Source organism: Schistocerca cancellata, chromosome 2 (genome assembly GCF_023864275.1).
Source record: "Schistocerca cancellata isolate TAMUIC-IGC-003103 chromosome 2, iqSchCanc2.1, whole genome shotgun sequence".
NCBI lineage: Eukaryota > Metazoa > Arthropoda > Insecta > Orthoptera > Acrididae > Schistocerca > Schistocerca cancellata.
This window is the reverse complement of record NC_064627.1, coordinates 568,528,462-568,547,282: the sequence shown is the minus strand read 5'-3', so window position 1 is coordinate 568,547,282 and position 18,821 is coordinate 568,528,462.

The following is an 18,821-nucleotide window of genomic DNA, read 5'->3' as shown; positions in this document are numbered from 1 at the left end:
GCCAGAGACAGAAAAGGACCTGGAAGAGCAGTTGAAAGGAATGGACAGTGTCTTGAAAGGAGGATATAAGATGAATATCAACAAAAGCAAAATGAGGATAATGGAATGTAGTCGAATTAACTTGGGTGATGGTGAGGGAGTTAGATTAGGAAATGAGACACTTAAAGTGGTAAAGGAGTTTTGCTATTTGGGGAGAAAAATAACTGATGATAGTCGAAGTAGAGAGGATATAAAATGTAGACTGGCAATGGCAACGAAAGCGTTTCTGAAGAAGAGAGATTTGTTAAAATCGAGTATAGATTTAAGTGTCAGGAAGCCGTTTCTGAAAGTATTTGTATGGAGTGTAGCCATGTATGGAAGTGAAACATGGACGATAAATAGTTTGTACAAGAAGAGAATAGAAGCTTTTGAAATGTGGTGCTACAGAAGAATGCTGAAGATTAGATGGGTAGGAGGTATTGAATAGAACTGGGGAGAAGAGGAGTTTGTGGCACAACTTGAGAAGAAGAAGGGACCGGTTGGTAGGACATGTTCTGAGGCATCGAGGGATCACAATGCTGAAGATTAGATAGGTAGATCACACAGCTAATGAGGAGGCATTGAACAGAATTGGGGACAAGAGAAATTTGTGGCCCAACTTGACTAAAGTGGCCGGCCGCGGTGGTCTCGCGGTTCTAGGCGTGCAGTCCGGAACCGTGCGACTGCTACGGTCGCAGGTTCGAATCCTGCCTCGGGCATGGATGTGTGTGATGTCCTTAGGTTAGTTAGGTTTAAGTAGTTCTAAGTTCTAGGGGACTGATGACCACAGCAGTTCAGTCCCATAGTGCTCAGAGCCATTTGAACCATTTTTTGACTAAAGTGCGCGTCATTTACGACGGCGGCCGAGTTTAGGTTCGTTCTGCGCATCTGATGTCACAAAACACAGTCAGCCAATGAACAGAGAACGACGTTGCCAGAGCTCGACTGAAGTGCAGAGCATGGGCGAGTGTCTCCAGTTTTGGAACCGTTCAGTCATAAATAAAGTAATTGAACAAAAGCAATGTCTTGATAGCAGACTTTCTTTTATAGAAAGTTCGGAAAAAGCATTCTTTATACCAATTGCTTCATATTCTATTAATTAATTAAAACAAACAAGCAATAAGCCTCCTAATTCAGGTGATAGCAAGGATAGGTGTTTGTATCATTCTCACTAACCGCTTTTTTGGATTAAAGAACAGCGGTAACTGTTTATTTCCTATTGTACTTCGACGAAACGTGAGTAATTCATAGTCATACCAACAGTGTTTGTCGGTATTTTGCGTGATATTTTAAACTCCTGCAGGAGGTATATTGAGTGACGAGCTGCGTTAGTGTAATGGTTAAAGTGTTTGGCTGCTAAGCGAATGTTTCTGAGTTCAATGCTTAATATTTTCTTTATTTAAAAACGATATCGAAGTGTCTTATTTGGGAATTCTATTCGTTTGAATGTAATTTTTTTGAAATTTCTAGTGGCAACTAAAATCGACCATATGTAAAGTATACGCTATTGACTTTTACCTCTGCAAACTCTTCAAAACTTCGTGCAATAGTTTAATACATCTAATGCTGCACAATAACTGCATTGAACATCGAAACAAAATTAAGTCATTTATGGGGGGAAGGTATCAGTCAAGATGATGTGTAAAAATCAAATTTTTGGGCCAAATAGTTTTTGTGAAATCGAATGATAAAGTGTGTCAAAGCAGTCGAAACACCATGTGTCTGCACAGGCGAGCAGTGCAGTCATGACAAAATCGCGCACAGCCCGGAATGCGGGGAGCACGTCTCTGTAGCAGCGCAAGGGTTAATGCGGCCGTGGTGGCTTTACTTCATAAATTGCTCGCTTCCCCCAAACGTAAGTTTGCGAACTATACTACGGCGCTGCTTCTCTTGGCGCGTGCAACTGGCAACGCAGCAATCTCCCGCGTCTGGGCGGGCATGCGCGAACCGCCAAGATAAAAGAATTGAACTATAGAAGAAGGGATCGGTTGGTAGGACATGTTCTGAGGCATCAAGGGGTCACAAATTTAGTATTGGAGGGCAGCGTGGAGGGTAAAAATCGTAGAGGGAGACCAAAAGATGAATACAATAAGCAGATTCTGAAGGATGTAGGTTTCAATATGCACTGGGAGACGAAGCAGCAGGTTGAACAGGATAGAGTAGCATGGAGAGCTGCATTTAACCAGTCTCTGGACTGAAGACCACAACAACAACAACAATACTACTGCGAAATAAAAACAAAATAACAATCAATATGAACGCATTCTTTCCGGTGGCGCATACCTGCGATATCAGAATCTGCTGCTTGGTACTATTACATACCCTCTTGCGTATCCAGTGATTACTCGAGGGGCGTTCAATAAGTAATGCAAAACATTTCTTTTCTCAAAGAGGTCGGTTTCATTCAGGATTCCAATACACCACATTATTCCCCACCTTTTCTATACAAAAGTCCATTTTTCAACATAATCTCTGTTCATTGCGACGGCGTTACGCCACCTTACTACAACGGCTTACTTGCCCGAATGGCGTCACTCTAGTAGTCGACGTGGGAGCAGCCAACGTTTTGCTGCATCGATAATCATCCCACCATCCATGTACTGCTTACCGTGGAGTGCATCCTTCATTAGGCCAAACAGATGGAAGTCGGAAGGTGCGTGATCCGTGATATATGGAGAACAGTCCAACGAAGGTTTGTGAGCTCCTCTCGGGTGCGCACGCTTATGTGAGGCCTTGCGTTGTCATGAAGAAGAGCAAGGTCGTTTGCATTTTTGTACCAACCAACACGCTGAAGTCGTTTCTCCAATTCCTAAGGGTAGCACGATACACTGCAGAGTTGATCGTTGGACCACGAGATAGGATATCAAGCAGAATAACCCTTTCAGAGTTCCAAACAACATTAGCCATCACATTATCTGCTGAGAGTGTGGCTTTCAACTTTTTCCTCGGAGGATGATGATGATGATGATGATGTTTGGTTTGTGGGGCGCTCAACTGCGTGGTTATCAGCGCCCGTACAATTACCCAATCTTTGCTCAGTCCAAGTTCGCCACTTTCCTGGATGATGATGAAATGATGAGGACAACACAAACACCCAGTCATCTCGAGGCAGGTGAAAATTCCTCGGAGGAGAGATGATGTGGTGGCACTCCACGAACGGCCGTTTCGCTTCCTGTTCGAAGTGGTAAACGAATGTTTCATCACCTGTGACGATGTTCGACAAAAAAATAGTCACCATCAGTCTCCTAACGCGAAAAAAATTCCGCATAAGTGGCCCTTCGTTGCTCTTTATGGCCTTCTGTTAGACGGCTAGGAACCTAGCGGGTACACACCTTTGAGTACCCCAAGAGACGGGCGAGTGTGTCAGCACTACCAACAGAAACGCCTAGTAGTGCGGTGAGGTGTCTGATTATGATTCGTAGATCACCTCAATGAGAGTATCCTGCGCTCCAACACTGCAGGGGTTAAAGCTGTGTGCGGTACGCGGGAAATATGTCTTGTTTACGCGACCTTGTTGCGATGATGACAGAAGCCTTGTCCAAAGACTCACCGTGCTTTTGTTCACTGCCAGTTCTTCGAAGACATTCCGTAAGTCCCTGTGGATATCTGTGATACTCTGGTTTTCCATCTCTCTCCATGGAACTCATCTCCGTTACAGACGCCATTTTGAAGACCTCATATACAGTCACCATCTATCGGAACGTCATGAAACTATTGGGGCTGAAGCGGGAACATTTCATGATATCCCGCAACAAATTCCGTACACTTTAAATCAGAAACTGGCCGAGAAAAGAATGCGTTGCATTACATAATGAACGTCCCTCGCAATATACTTGGATCCTTTTCGACATGCTGTCGAGACATCGGTGCTTCAGTCTATCGCTCTCCTTGATAGCGGCCCTCTTTGCTCCACCAAGTGTATGAAGACTCTTCCCGTAACAACCCTAACAACCCACTGTGAGGTTAACTGCTGCCGAAGCCACTCAGTAGGGTTATTTCACCAGTTAGCATATGCCATTTGGTTCATTTCTGCCTCCTGTTCAAGAGATGAGCGCGGCATGCTCGTGCACTATCGTATTGAAAGACCGTAGGCCTGAAAAGTAGGTCCGAGACTCCTGTCCCGTTACTGCATACCCCTCAAATTGTTCTCGATGATGATGGATGCAAAGCGTTCTGTACGTGATACTGGTCGAAAACATGACTGACCCATCCCGCTTCTAAACCATTAGGCCAGCGCGGTGTGGTCGCGCGGTTTAAGGGGCCATGTCATGGATTGCGCGGCCCCTCCCGCCGGAGGTTCGAGTCCTCTCTCGGTCATGGGTGTGTGTGTTGTTCTTAGCATAAATTAGTTTAAGAATGTGTGAGTCTAGGGACCGTTGACCTCAACAATTTGGTCCCTTAGGAATTCACACACATTTGAGCATTTTGAAAACAGTGGGGACTCCATGCCTGAGACCTGCATTTGTAGCCGACCACGTTCACACTCTTTGAAGACAATCATTATCTGCAGTCGTCGGTGCAGAAAACCCGACACGATTTAGTTCGTTTTCATTCTACGTGTCGTCTTTCCCACCTGTTTAGTGGATCACGGTGTGGACGCTTTGCAACTTTTTTTGTAATGGACGCCAAAGAGCAAACTGACCGTCTAAGTCAACATAGCCCTTCATCCCTCCTCCCCTTCAGTTTCATTCTCCTCGGGATACCTAGGAACCATAAGATGTAAGTTGTGGTCATCAGCAGATATTTTTCACCAACGCCACGAAGCACATCTTCAATGTGTCGTTCCTATGATAGAGGTCCAACGTTCGAGTGACGACGCTGTGGTGGTCACCATTTCGGTACCATTTCGGTGAGCAGCTTCCAGTTCAAATGGTTCAAATGGCTCTGAGCACTATGGGACTCAACTGCTGAGGTCATTAGTCCCCTAGAACTTAGAACTAGTTAAACCTAGCTAACCTAAGGACATCACAAACATCCATGCCCGAGGCAGGATTCGAACCTGCGACCGTAGCGGTCTTGCGGTTCCAGACTGCAGCGCCTTTAACCGCACGGCCACTTCGGCCGGCGCAGCTTCCAGTGCTGATAACGTTTCTCACCGTAAAGTGACACCACGCGCACGGCCTACACTTGAAATAATCCTTCGAAATGTGTCGTCACTCTCTAAACAGGGTACACAGGCCACTATTTTTGGTGAGACATCGCGCTATATTCAATCGCTCTGTGAAAGCAAGTTTACTTCTTCCCCCATTGTACAGGCGGCTGCATGCAGCGATATCCTGTGAGAAAAAGACTGGCTGCACGCTGTCGTCGCCAGCTTCGTCTGGAGGAAGAGGAAGCCTTTCGCTTCTGCCCGTAAGTGAGACGGTCGAATCAAGCAGGATGGCTGCCTGAAGCAGACGACCTAATTTCGTTCGAACAGCTACTTCACATTAAATGCAAAGAAAAAGTATTTGCACCGCCGCCATATCTGCATACTTGAAGGGAGGTACATTCCAAGGAGTTGAGAATGAAAGTGTAAGTCTTACGAAACTAATTATAGTAATAGTACTCTATAGTTATGAGTCGAGGGGCATGAAAGCGAAGCAGTGGTTGGGAAGGGAGTGAGGCAGGGTTGTAGCCTATCCCTGATGTTATTCAATCTGTATACTGACCAAGCAGTAAAGGAAATAAAAGAAAAATAAAGAAGAAATAAATTCTTTGAGGTTTGCCGATGACATTGTAATTCTGCCAGAGACAGAAAAGGACCTGGAAGAGCAGTTGAAAGGAATGGACAGTGTCTTGAAAGGAGGATATAAGATGAATATCAACAAAAGCAAAATGAGGATAATGGAATGTAGTCGAATTAACTTGGGTGATGGTGAGGGAGTTAGATTAGGAAATGAGACACTTAAAGTGGTAAAGGAGTTTTGCTATTTGGGGAGAAAAATAACTGATGATAGTCGAAGTAGAGAGGATATAAAATGTAGACTGGCAATGGCAACGAAAGCGTTTCTGAAGAAGAGAGATTTGTTAAAATCGAGTATAGATTTAAGTGTCAGGAAGCCGTTTCTGAAAGTATTTGTATGGAGTGTAGCCATGTATGGAAGTGAAACATGGACGATAAATAGTTTGTACAAGAAGAGAATAGAAGCTTTTGAAATGTGGTGCTACAGAAGAATGCTGAAGATTAGATGGGTAGGAGGTATTGAATAGAACTGGGGAGAAGAGGAGTTTGTGGCACAACTTGAGAAGAAGAAGGGACCGGTTGGTAGGACATGTTCTGAGGCATCGAGGGATCACAATGCTGAAGATTAGATAGGTAGATCACACAGCTAATGAGGAGGCATTGAACAGAATTGGGGACAAGAGAAATTTGTGGCCCAACTTGACTAAAGTGGCCGGCCGCGGTGGTCTCGCGGTTCTAGGCGTGCAGTCCGGAACCGTGCGACTGCTACGGTCGCAGGTTCGAATCCTGCCTCGGGCATGGATGTGTGTGATGTCCTTAGGTTAGTTAGGTTTAAGTAGTTCTAAGTTCTAGGGGACTGATGACCACAGCAGTTCAGTCCCATAGTGCTCAGAGCCATTTGAACCATTTTTTGACTAAAGTGCGCGTCATTTACGACGGCGGCCGAGTTTAGGTTCGTTCTGCGCATCTGATGTCACAAAACACAGTCAGCCAATGAACAGAGAACGACGTTGCCAGAGCTCGACTGAAGTGCAGAGCATGGGCGAGTGTCTCCAGTTTTGGAACCGTTCAGTCATAAATAAAGTAATTGAACAAAAGCAATGTCTTGATAGCAGACTTTCTTTTATAGAAAGTTCGGAAAAAGCATTCTTTATACCAATTGCTTCATATTCTATTAATTAATTAAAACAAATAAGCAATAAGCCTCCTAATTCAGGTGATAGCAAGGATAGGTGTTTGTATCATTCTCACTAACCGCTTTTTTGGATTAAAGAACAGCGGTAACTGTTTATTTCCTATTGTACTTCGACGAAACGTGAGTAATTCATAGTCATACCAACAGTGTTTGTCGGTATTTTGCGTGATATTTTAAACTCCTGCAGGAGGTATATTGAGTGACGAGCTGCGTTAGTGTAATGGTTAAAGTGTTTGGCTGCTAAGCGAATGTTTCTGAGTTCAATGCTTAATATTTTCTTTATTTAAAAACGATATCGAAGTGTCTTATTTGGGAATTCTATTCGTTTGAATGTAATTTTTTTGAAATTTCTAGTGGCAACTAAAATCGACCATATGTAAAGTATACGCTATTGACTTTTACCTCTGCAAACTCTTCAAAACTTCGTGCAATAGTTTAATACATCTAATGCTGCACAATAACTGCATTGAACATCGAAACAAAATTAAGTCATTTATGGGGGGAAGGTATCAGTCAAGATGATGTGTAAAAATCAAATTTTTGGGCCAAATAGTTTTTGTGAAATCGAATGATAAAGTGTGTCAAAGCAGTCGAAACACCATGTGTCTGCACAGGCGAGCAGTGCAGTCATGACAAAATCGCGCACAGCCCGGAATGCGGGGAGCACGTCTCTGTAGCAGCGCAAGGGTTAATGCGGCCGTGGTGGCTTTACTTCATAAATTGCTCGCTTCCCCCAAACGTAAGTTTGCGAACTATACTACGGCGCTGCTTCTCTTGGCGCGTGCAACTGGCAACGCAGCAATCTCCCGCGTCTGGGCGGGCATGCGCGAACCGCCAAGATAAAAGAATTGAACTATAGAAGAAGGGATCGGTTGGTAGGACATGTTCTGAGGCATCAAGGGGTCACAAATTTAGTATTGGAGGGCAGCGTGGAGGGTAAAAATCGTAGAGGGAGACCAAAAGATGAATACAATAAGCAGATTCTGAAGGATGTAGGTTTCAATATGCACTGGGAGACGAAGCAGCAGGTTGAACAGGATAGAGTAGCATGGAGAGCTGCATTTAACCAGTCTCTGGACTGAAGACCACAACAACAACAACAATACTACTGCGAAATAAAAACAAAATAACAATCAATATGAACGCATTCTTTCCGGTGGCGCATACCTGCGATATCAGAATCTGCTGCTTGGTACTATTACATACCCTCTTGCGTATCCAGTGATTACTCGAGGGGCGTTCAATAAGTAATGCAAAACATTTCTTTTCTCAAAGAGGTCGGTTTCATTCAGGATTCCAATACACCACATTATTCCCCACCTTTTCTATACAAAAGTCCATTTTTCAACATAATCTCTGTTCATTGCGACGGCGTTACGCCACCTTACTACAACGGCTTACTTGCCCGAATGGCGTCACTCTAGTAGTCGACGTGGGAGCAGCCAACGTTTTGCTGCATCGATAATCATCCCACCATCCATGTACTGCTTACCGTGGAGTGCATCCTTCATTAGGCCAAACAGATGGAAGTCGGAAGGTGCGTGATCCGTGATATATGGAGAACAGTCCAACGAAGGTTTGTGAGCTCCTCTCGGGTGCGCACGCTTATGTGAGGCCTTGCGTTGTCATGAAGAAGAGCAAGGTCGTTTGCATTTTTGTACCAACCAACACGCTGAAGTCGTTTCTCCAATTCCTAAGGGTAGCACGATACACTGCAGAGTTGATCGTTGGACCACGAGATAGGATATCAAGCAGAATAACCCTTTCAGAGTTCCAAACAACATTAGCCATCACATTATCTGCTGAGAGTGTGGCTTTCAACTTTTTCCTCGGAGGATGATGATGATGATGATGATGTTTGGTTTGTGGGGCGCTCAACTGCGTGGTTATCAGCGCCCGTACAATTACCCAATCTTTGCTCAGTCCAAGTTCGCCACTTTCCTGGATGATGATGAAATGATGAGGACAACACAAACACCCAGTCATCTCGAGGCAGGTGAAAATTCCTCGGAGGAGAGATGATGTGGTGGCACTCCACGAACGGCCGTTTCGCTTCCTGTTCGAAGTGGTAAACGAATGTTTCATCACCTGTGACGATGTTCGACAAAAAAATAGTCACCATCAGTCTCCTAACGCGAAAAAAATTCCGCATAAGTGGCCCTTCGTTGCTCTTTATGGCCTTCTGTTAGACGGCTAGGAACCTAGCGGGTACACACCTTTGAGTACCCCAAGAGACGGGCGAGTGTGTCAGCACTACCAACAGAAACGCCTAGTAGTGCGGTGAGGTGTCTGATTATGATTCGTAGATCACCTCAATGAGAGTATCCTGCGCTCCAACACTGCAGGGGTTAAAGCTGTGTGCGGTACGCGGGAAATATGTCTTGTTTACGCGACCTTGTTGCGATGATGACAGAAGCCTTGTCCAAAGACTCACCGTGCTTTTGTTCACTGCCAGTTCTTCGAAGACATTCCGTAAGTCCCTGTGGATATCTGTGATACTCTGGTTTTCCATCTCTCTCCATGGAACTCATCTCCGTTACAGACGCCATTTTGAAGACCTCATATACAGTCACCATCTATCGGAACGTCATGAAACTATTGGGGCTGAAGCGGGAACATTTCATGATATCCCGCAACAAATTCCGTACACTTTAAATCAGAAACTGGCCGAGAAAAGAATGCGTTGCATTACATAATGAACGTCCCTCGCAATATACTTGGATCCTTTTCGACATGCTGTCGAGACATCGGTGCTTCAGTCTATCGCTCTCCTTGATAGCGGCCCTCTTTGCTCCACCAAGTGTATGAAGACTCTTCCCGTAACAACCCTAACAACCCACTGTGAGGTTAACTGCTGCCGAAGCCACTCAGTAGGGTTATTTCACCAGTTAGCATATGCCATTTGGTTCATTTCTGCCTCCTGTTCAAGAGATGAGCGCGGCATGCTCGTGCACTATCGTATTGAAAGACCGTAGGCCTGAAAAGTAGGTCCGAGACTCCTGTCCCGTTACTGCATACCCCTCAAATTGTTCTCGATGATGATGGATGCAAAGCGTTCTGTACGTGATACTGGTCGAAAACATGACTGACCCATCCCGCTTCTAAACCATTAGGCCAGCGCGGTGTGGTCGCGCGGTTTAAGGGGCCATGTCATGGATTGCGCGGCCCCTCCCGCCGGAGGTTCGAGTCCTCTCTCGGTCATGGGTGTGTGTGTTGTTCTTAGCATAAATTAGTTTAAGAATGTGTGAGTCTAGGGACCGTTGACCTCAACAATTTGGTCCCTTAGGAATTCACACACATTTGAGCATTTTGAAAACAGTGGGGACTCCATGCCTGAGACCTGCATTTGTAGCCGACCACGTTCACACTCTTTGAAGACAATCATTATCTGCAGTCGTCGGTGCAGAAAACCCGACACGATTTAGTTCGTTTTCATTCTACGTGTCGTCTTTCCCACCTGTTTAGTGGATCACGGTGTGGACGCTTTGCAACTTTTTTTGTAATGGACGCCAAAGAGCAAACTGACCGTCTAAGTCAACATAGCCCTTCATCCCTCCTCCCCTTCAGTTTCATTCTCCTCGGGATACCTAGGAACCATAAGATGTAAGTTGTGGTCATCAGCAGATATTTTTCACCAACGCCACGAAGCACATCTTCAATGTGTCGTTCCTATGATAGAGGTCCAACGTTCGAGTGACGACGCTGTGGTGGTCACCATTTCGGTACCATTTCGGTGAGCAGCTTCCAGTTCAAATGGTTCAAATGGCTCTGAGCACTATGGGACTCAACTGCTGAGGTCATTAGTCCCCTAGAACTTAGAACTAGTTAAACCTAGCTAACCTAAGGACATCACAAACATCCATGCCCGAGGCAGGATTCGAACCTGCGACCGTAGCGGTCTTGCGGTTCCAGACTGCAGCGCCTTTAACCGCACGGCCACTTCGGCCGGCGCAGCTTCCAGTGCTGATAACGTTTCTCACCGTAAAGTGACACCACGCGCACGGCCTACACTTGAAATAATCCTTCGAAATGTGTCGTCACTCTCTAAACAGGGTACACAGGCCACTATTTTTGGTGAGACATCGCGCTATATTCAATCGCTCTGTGAAAGCAAGTTTACTTCTTCCCCCATTGTACAGGCGGCTGCATGCAGCGATATCCTGTGAGAAAAAGACTGGCTGCACGCTGTCGTCGCCAGCTTCGTCTGGAGGAAGAGGAAGCCTTTCGCTTCTGCCCGTAAGTGAGACGGTCGAATCAAGCAGGATGGCTGCCTGAAGCAGACGACCTAATTTCGTTCGAACAGCTACTTCACATTAAATGCAAAGAAAAAGTATTTGCACCGCCGCCATATCTGCATACTTGAAGGGAGGTACATTCCAAGGAGTTGAGAATGAAAGTGTAAGTCTTACGAAACTAATTATAGTAATAGTACTCTATAGTTATGAGTCGAGGGGCATGAAAGCGAAGCAGTGGTTGGGAAGGGAGTGAGGCAGGGTTGTAGCCTATCCCTGATGTTATTCAATCTGTATACTGACCAAGCAGTAAAGGAAATAAAAGAAAAATAAAGAAGAAATAAATTCTTTGAGGTTTGCCGATGACATTGTAATTCTGCCAGAGACAGAAAAGGACCTGGAAGAGCAGTTGAAAGGAATGGACAGTGTCTTGAAAGGAGGATATAAGATGAATATCAACAAAAGCAAAATGAGGATAATGGAATGTAGTCGAATTAACTTGGGTGATGGTGAGGGAGTTAGATTAGGAAATGAGACACTTAAAGTGGTAAAGGAGTTTTGCTATTTGGGGAGAAAAATAACTGATGATAGTCGAAGTAGAGAGGATATAAAATGTAGACTGGCAATGGCAACGAAAGCGTTTCTGAAGAAGAGAGATTTGTTAAAATCGAGTATAGATTTAAGTGTCAGGAAGCCGTTTCTGAAAGTATTTGTATGGAGTGTAGCCATGTATGGAAGTGAAACATGGACGATAAATAGTTTGTACAAGAAGAGAATAGAAGCTTTTGAAATGTGGTGCTACAGAAGAATGCTGAAGATTAGATGGGTAGGAGGTATTGAATAGAACTGGGGAGAAGAGGAGTTTGTGGCACAACTTGAGAAGAAGAAGGGACCGGTTGGTAGGACATGTTCTGAGGCATCGAGGGATCACAATGCTGAAGATTAGATAGGTAGATCACACAGCTAATGAGGAGGCATTGAACAGAATTGGGGACAAGAGAAATTTGTGGCCCAACTTGACTAAAGTGGCCGGCCGCGGTGGTCTCGCGGTTCTAGGCGTGCAGTCCGGAACCGTGCGACTGCTACGGTCGCAGGTTCGAATCCTGCCTCGGGCATGGATGTGTGTGATGTCCTTAGGTTAGTTAGGTTTAAGTAGTTCTAAGTTCTAGGGGACTGATGACCACAGCAGTTCAGTCCCATAGTGCTCAGAGCCATTTGAACCATTTTTTGACTAAAGTGCGCGTCATTTACGACGGCGGCCGAGTTTAGGTTCGTTCTGCGCATCTGATGTCACAAAACACAGTCAGCCAATGAACAGAGAACGACGTTGCCAGAGCTCGACTGGAGTGCAGAGCATGGGCGAGTGTCTCCAGTTTTGGAACCGTTCAGTCATAAATAAAGTAATTGAACAAAAGCAATGTCTTGATAGCAGACTTTCTTTTATAGAAAGTTCGGAAAAAGCATTCTTTATACCAATTGCTTCATATTCTATTAATTAATTAAAACAAACAAGCAATAAGCCTCCTAATTCAGGTGATAGCAAGGATAGGTGTTTGTATCATTCTCACTAACCGCTTTTTTGGATTAAAGAACAGCGGTAACTGTTTATTTCCTATTGTACTTCGACGAAACGTGAGTAATTCATAGTCATACCAACAGTGTTTGTCGGTATTTTGCGTGATATTTTAAACTCCTGCAGGAGGTATATTGAGTGACGAGCTGCGTTAGTTATTTTTGGGCCAAATAGTTTTTGTGAAATCGAATGATAAAGTGTGTCAAAGCAGTCGAAACACCATGTGTCTGCACAGGCGAGCAGTGCAGTCATGACAAAATCGCGCACAGCCCGGAATGCGGGGAGCACGTCTCTGTAGCAGCGCAAGGGTTAATGCGGCCGTGGTGGCTTTACTTCATAAATTGCTCGCTTCCCCCAAACGTAAGTTTGCGAACTATACTACGGCGCTGCTTCTCTTGGCGCGTGCAACTGGCAACGCAGCAATCTCCCGCGTCTGGGCGGGCATGCGCGAACCGCCAAGATAAAAGAATTGAACTATAGAAGAAGGGATCGGTTGGTAGGACATGTTCTGAGGCATCAAGGGGTCACAAATTTAGTATTGGAGGGCAGCGTGGAGGGTAAAAATCGTAGAGGGAGACCAAAAGATGAATACAATAAGCAGATTCTGAAGGATGTAGGTTTCAATATGCACTGGGAGACGAAGCAGCAGGTTGAACAGGATAGAGTAGCATGGAGAGCTGCATTTAACCAGTCTCTGGACTGAAGACCACAACAACAACAACAATACTACTGCGAAATAAAAACAAAATAACAATCAATATGAACGCATTCTTTCCGGTGGCGCATACCTGCGATATCAGAATCTGCTGCTTGGTACTATTACATACCCTCTTGCGTATCCAGTGATTACTCGAGGGGCGTTCAATAAGTAATGCAAAACATTTCTTTTCTCAAAGAGGTCGGTTTCATTCAGGATTCCAATACACCACATTATTCCCCACCTTTTCTATACAAAAGTCCATTTTTCAACATAATCTCTGTTCATTGCGACGGCGTTACGCCACCTTACTACAACGGCTTACTTGCCCGAATGGCGTCACTCTAGTAGTCGACGTGGGAGCAGCCAACGTTTTGCTGCATCGATAATCATCCCACCATCCATGTACTGCTTACCGTGGAGTGCATCCTTCATTAGGCCAAACAGATGGAAGTCGGAAGGTGCGTGATCCGTGATATATGGAGAACAGTCCAACGAAGGTTTGTGAGCTCCTCTCGGGTGCGCACGCTTATGTGAGGCCTTGCGTTGTCATGAAGAAGAGCAAGGTCGTTTGCATTTTTGTACCAACCAACACGCTGAAGTCGTTTCTCCAATTCCTAAGGGTAGCACGATACACTGCAGAGTTGATCGTTGGACCACGAGATAGGATATCAAGCAGAATAACCCTTTCAGAGTTCCAAACAACATTAGCCATCACATTATCTGCTGAGAGTGTGGCTTTCAACTTTTTCCTCGGAGGATGATGATGATGATGATGATGTTTGGTTTGTGGGGCGCTCAACTGCGTGGTTATCAGCGCCCGTACAATTACCCAATCTTTGCTCAGTCCAAGTTCGCCACTTTCCTGGATGATGATGAAATGATGAGGACAACACAAACACCCAGTCATCTCGAGGCAGGTGAAAATTCCTCGGAGGAGAGATGATGTGGTGGCACTCCACGAACGGCCGTTTCGCTTCCTGTTCGAAGTGGTAAACGAATGTTTCATCACCTGTGACGATGTTCGACAAAAAAATAGTCACCATCAGTCTCCTAACGCGAAAAAAATTCCGCATAAGTGGCCCTTCGTTGCTCTTTATGGCCTTCTGTTAGACGGCTAGGAACCTAGCGGGTACACACCTTTGAGTACCCCAAGAGACGGGCGAGTGTGTCAGCACTACCAACAGAAACGCCTAGTAGTGCGGTGAGGTGTCTGATTATGATTCGTAGATCACCTCAATGAGAGTATCCTGCGCTCCAACACTGCAGGGGTTAAAGCTGTGTGCGGTACGCGGGAAATATGTCTTGTTTACGCGACCTTGTTGCGATGATGACAGAAGCCTTGTCCAAAGACTCACCGTGCTTTTGTTCACTGCCAGTTCTTCGAAGACATTCCGTAAGTCCCTGTGGATATCTGTGATACTCTGGTTTTCCATCTCTCTCCATGGAACTCATCTCCGTTACAGACGCCATTTTGAAGACCTCATATACAGTCACCATCTATCGGAACGTCATGAAACTATTGGGGCTGAAGCGGGAACATTTCATGATATCCCGCAACAAATTCCGTACACTTTAAATCAGAAACTGGCCGAGAAAAGAATGCGTTGCATTACATAATGAACGTCCCTCGCAATATACTTGGATCCTTTTCGACATGCTGTCGAGACATCGGTGCTTCAGTCTATCGCTCTCCTTGATAGCGGCCCTCTTTGCTCCACCAAGTGTATGAAGACTCTTCCCGTAACAACCCTAACAACCCACTGTGAGGTTAACTGCTGCCGAAGCCACTCAGTAGGGTTATTTCACCAGTTAGCATATGCCATTTGGTTCATTTCTGCCTCCTGTTCAAGAGATGAGCGCGGCATGCTCGTGCACTATCGTATTGAAAGACCGTAGGCCTGAAAAGTAGGTCCGAGACTCCTGTCCCGTTACTGCATACCCCTCAAATTGTTCTCGATGATGATGGATGCAAAGCGTTCTGTACGTGATACTGGTCGAAAACATGACTGACCCATCCCGCTTCTAAACCATTAGGCCAGCGCGGTGTGGTCGCGCGGTTTAAGGGGCCATGTCATGGATTGCGCGGCCCCTCCCGCCGGAGGTTCGAGTCCTCTCTCGGTCATGGGTGTGTGTGTTGTTCTTAGCATAAATTAGTTTAAGAATGTGTGAGTCTAGGGACCGTTGACCTCAACAATTTGGTCCCTTAGGAATTCACACACATTTGAGCATTTTGAAAACAGTGGGGACTCCATGCCTGAGACCTGCATTTGTAGCCGACCACGTTCACACTCTTTGAAGACAATCATTATCTGCAGTCGTCGGTGCAGAAAACCCGACACGATTTAGTTCGTTTTCATTCTACGTGTCGTCTTTCCCACCTGTTTAGTGGATCACGGTGTGGACGCTTTGCAACTTTTTTTGTAATGGACGCCAAAGAGCAAACTGACCGTCTAAGTCAACATAGCCCTTCATCCCTCCTCCCCTTCAGTTTCATTCTCCTCGGGATACCTAGGAACCATAAGATGTAAGTTGTGGTCATCAGCAGATATTTTTCACCAACGCCACGAAGCACATCTTCAATGTGTCGTTCCTATGATAGAGGTCCAACGTTCGAGTGACGACGCTGTGGTGGTCACCATTTCGGTACCATTTCGGTGAGCAGCTTCCAGTTCAAATGGTTCAAATGGCTCTGAGCACTATGGGACTCAACTGCTGAGGTCATTAGTCCCCTAGAACTTAGAACTAGTTAAACCTAGCTAACCTAAGGACATCACAAACATCCATGCCCGAGGCAGGATTCGAACCTGCGACCGTAGCGGTCTTGCGGTTCCAGACTGCAGCGCCTTTAACCGCACGGCCACTTCGGCCGGCGCAGCTTCCAGTGCTGATAACGTTTCTCACCGTAAAGTGACACCACGCGCACGGCCTACACTTGAAATAATCCTTCGAAATGTGTCGTCACTCTCTAAACAGGGTACACAGGCCACTATTTTTGGTGAGACATCGCGCTATATTCAATCGCTCTGTGAAAGCAAGTTTACTTCTTCCCCCATTGTACAGGCGGCTGCATGCAGCGATATCCTGTGAGAAAAAGACTGGCTTTTGATCGAAAAAACATTATAAGTCTTGAGGCTGGTGAAAAATGTGCAAGTATTGAGTAAACAGTGGACGACGGATATTAGTACTATTAGGCGTCCTCTTATATTTTGAGAATTAGATCATGCTTCAGATAGGCTTTATTCTTTTTATTATCTGTGCCATCGGCCAGTTTCAACTTTGTCATTTTTAAGCACGTATCTTAAGCTTCTAGCTTCATTTTACATTGTAATACGTTACATAGCCCCTCTTGTGTGTCCAACACACGTGTGGAGCGCGAAACGAATTACCGCAAGAACACCTCCGTGCGAGTACTAAGGTCACAATCACTTTTTAAAAACTCCTCAATGAGAGATGTGAAACGCGGTCTAGTATAGATTAATAGGGTGTTATTCTTTAACAAGGCTGTTTTGTTAAAGCTGTGGATAGTCAAGATCGCAAATACAGTTTTATTCATTACTAGTTTCTGCTTATCTACAAGCCATCTTCAGATCATAACAAAATACATTAATTAGTGTACATTTGCCAAACGGCGGGACACATCGTCTTCATTTAAGTGACCAGGATCGTTTACTATACAGTCCAATGGAACAATGATGTGAATTATTCCAGAATAATGCACACTAACAGAATTATACAATTTATATACGTCGACACTGAGGTCATGCTCTCTGTGTTACGTTATTATAAATTGATGTCAGAAGTACGGTAGTGATAGTTATTGAGTCTGTAGAACGATATGCCAGTTCCACACTAGAAACTAGTGCTACGTGAACTCCATAAGTAGAGCAGTCATCTGTTTGAATATTGTTTTAACCATAGAACACTAAAGGGGGGGGGATATTAAATTGTTACCAAACAATCGTAAATTTTACTACTCCATATTTTATTCAAAGGAAGTCGTAATTCATACAACTACGTAGACCTCCACGGCCGGTGTCATGATATTAAAATTCTTCTGGGTGTTGTATCACGTCCTTGTATAATATACTTTAATTACAAACTATAAAACTTCCTCAGAACAATAAATCATCATAATTTATAGTTTATGCACTTGTTAATTACAATTATAAACCTTCCAACGGTTTGTCACATAGAAAATAAGTACAAAATGTCCAGTTTTACACCGTATACTGGCAATACCAGATTGCCAGAAACTGCTAATTGGTATCAATTACAATTGTAAATTTAACAAATGTTTGGTAATATGAGGTTGAACACCACAGTGCTTTAATAGGTATGATCCTGTTAGAGGTGGTATGCCGTTGCCTTTCTCCGACTTTTGAAGTGACTCACCCAGCCAGCTATGGTAGGGACCTACAGTTTACGAGGAGTCCGAACCACGGTGCAACTCGCCATTTTTCACAACAACAAACATTATCAGGCGTGAAGGAAATTATAAGAGGAAGATAAAAATTCTAAGTCTGGCCGGGAATCGAACACAAGGCCGTTAGATTTATGAACATAAACATGATGTTTATGTTGATGTTTACAAGCACTAGTTTCTAGTGAAGAACTGCCATTGCTTTAGAGAAACATAATAAGGCAACCATGATAACCGTGTCCAATATGAAATCTGCGCATAAAGTATGACGACCTTTTGTTCTAGGATAATTTACATCATTGTTCCATCGGACTGTATGACAAACGCTACTGCTCATACAAATTATGACAATGTGTCTCGCCCGTTTGGCAGGTGTACATTGATCAGTGTATTTTGTTATGATCTGAAGATGGATTGTAGTTGAGCCAAAACTAGAAATAAATAAAATTATGTTAAGTCCCATAGAGCTCAGAGCCAATAAAATTATGTTTGCCATCTTGACTATTACAGGTTTTTTGAATCCACGTGTTTCATACGATATTCTTTCTCTAAGTTGGTCCAAAAGTTTTTCCATTCCAATAAAGTTCACTGTTAAAATATGGACTCAATCACCTGTTTAAAGCGTAAAAAAACTGAAGTTCACGCGTTTTGAAGGACAACCTTTTATCATCACAACCGTTATACAAGACTGCGTAAACGCGATTTTACCTTGATCGCTTTTAGAGGCTGTTGTGTAACAGATATGATGTGGGCTTGACCTTCGAAACGCGTAAATTTTAATGAGATTTTACACTGTAAATAGATGGTTGAGCCGACATTTTAACATTTTGGAACATTTCCGTTTAGTATTACTAAGTATCTCCGCAACAGCCTCGTAAAGACTGAATCACACTGCCACAGGAACACATTCCTGAATTCCTTCCATCGTCGTCTTGGCTTAATCCCAAACGCCTGAGCAATTCTCAAATTAGGTAGCAATTAGTTTCCTCTGAAGTTTCAATAGTTTTCTCTTTCTCTT